This window comes from Elephantulus edwardii, unplaced genomic scaffold (genome assembly GCF_000299155.1).
Source record: "Elephantulus edwardii isolate Elephantulus edwardi_28Jun2011 unplaced genomic scaffold, EleEdw1.0 scaffold00135, whole genome shotgun sequence".
NCBI classification, from domain to species: Eukaryota; Metazoa; Chordata; class Mammalia; order Macroscelidea; family Macroscelididae; genus Elephantulus; species Elephantulus edwardii.
Genome location: NW_006399885.1, coordinates 2,308,238 through 2,310,080, shown reverse-complemented (window position 1 = coordinate 2,310,080; position 1,843 = coordinate 2,308,238). Strand labels below are relative to the sequence as shown.

Genomic DNA, 1,843 nt, shown 5'->3' with positions numbered 1-1,843 from the left:
TTTTTAAAACCTCTTCCATTTCTAAAAGCAAAAACAATTACAGGGGTGGGGGAAAGCATTCAGAGGGACTGTGGGTGCTTACTGTGTCTATAATTATGTAGCCTTTCTCCAAGCTTAACCACCAAGGACTTTGAGAACCAGCAGGTCTGAGTAACCCTAGTCACCATTCTTGCTACCGTTATCAAAACCTGAGCTAAAACCATGCATCTGCTGATGACAGCTGAGGACCCCGTGTTTGTGCCCGGCCTGGTGGAGAGGAAATCATTGTGCTTAGAAAACTAAGCAAGGGAGCTCAGAGGCTTTTTCCAACCTTCCATGATGGCTTTTAGCCAAAGCAAGGAAGTGACACCGGAAGTGTGGGATGTAACAGTGCAGGAAGGGGTTCTGAGAGGAGGAAAGAAGGAACAGCACCCCTGCATCTGGTGAGAGAAGAAAATATATAAGGAAAGCCCTGAATTCCTCAAAGTCCCATTACAAGAGAGGATTACAATCTATGCTTTGTCTGGGCAGTGGAAGTGGAAGAGGGTGGGGAAAGATGGCTTGGAATGGCGGCATCATTTAACACTCAGACACCCCACGACCCCAGCAGTAGTCCGATAGGCTGTAATCCGAAACCTTCACATCTATTCTAATAAACCACCCAGAGCTGGAGGGCTGTTGCAAGGAGAGGGGGCTGGAGACAGGGAAAGGGGAAAGGGAGAAGGAAGAGACCCCAGGTCATGTACCAGCACAAAGGTGATTGTATGGTATGTCTTTTCATAGTTGAGTTAGATGTGTCCCACCACTTATGATGGGAAATTGATTTAAATATACTTTCTTTGGGATTGCAGTGCAGCTTCTTGCCACTAGGCCACCAGAGCTCCCTTTAAATATACTTCATTGATCCCAGGAGTTCAACTATGTGGACAGTGGGTACACTTGACAGGATGATTTGTTAGAGCATAATTTAGGTATTTCAAATGGACAAAAAATTAATATCATTTACAGTATCTTAAAGAGAAATTGTTCTTGAATGAGAGCTTCCTTTCCAGTACTTTTGAGGTCTACACGACATACCTAGAAAATTGATTACTGTGGAAAATAACAACTGCTTGAATTGAATGGTGAAGGGCCTGTGGTTTTTTTTTCTGATGAATTGCTGTAACACTGTCCTTCTGGCGGTTGAGGGAGTTTCATGTTTTCTTTAGACATCATTAGGTGCTGAAGCTCCTACAGGAAAACTTTGATGCCATAGGAATTCTACCACTTGGCTAGTGGCTCATGGGTCCACGACTTCATTAAAACTATTAACTACACCCATATTAATTTTTGTTATAAATCTTACGAAGTGGGAGAGGGGTGTTTTGGGTGTCTAGGTCCACAGTCTATTTTAAGGCTGTCTATCCAGTTTTCATAAATTGTCCTTGGGGGCCCAGTTATCACCCCTGTCCATCTTGTGAATGTCACATCTTCATCATCTTCTAGACCCCAGCTAACTGTCCCATCTCCTACTCCTTTATGGCCTTTTTCTAGTTCTTGCAACAGTCAAAAATTGCGAGGGACTTTTACTCCCAAGCATGTGGTGGCTATCATCTTGTGTCTCAAGAGTTTTCAAGACTGTATTTTTAAAAACCAAACTAACTGTGATTTAAGTGATAATGTTCATTTGCTCATTCATACGCATTTTGGTTTGTAACATTATCTATAATATTCACAGGGCCTGTTCATGCCATTGTTGTGTACTGCCTTTCCAAGGCTGTGTGAAATCCAACTGCCTTGTCTTTCTCCCATGAAGTGGCTGGAGGGCTCTGCTTAGGGACTTTTTCGTTAGCAGCTGAGCACATGATCACTGTGCCACCAGGAT

The 1,843-nt window shown here is 43.2% G+C and overlaps 1 pseudogene; it reads right to left on the bottom strand.

Annotated features, from left to right (window-relative positions):
- Positions 1-1,068: 1,068 nt before the first annotated feature.
- Positions 1,069-1,572, bottom strand: LOC102848040 (annotated as a pseudogene).
- Positions 1,573-1,843: the final 271 nt, after the last annotated feature.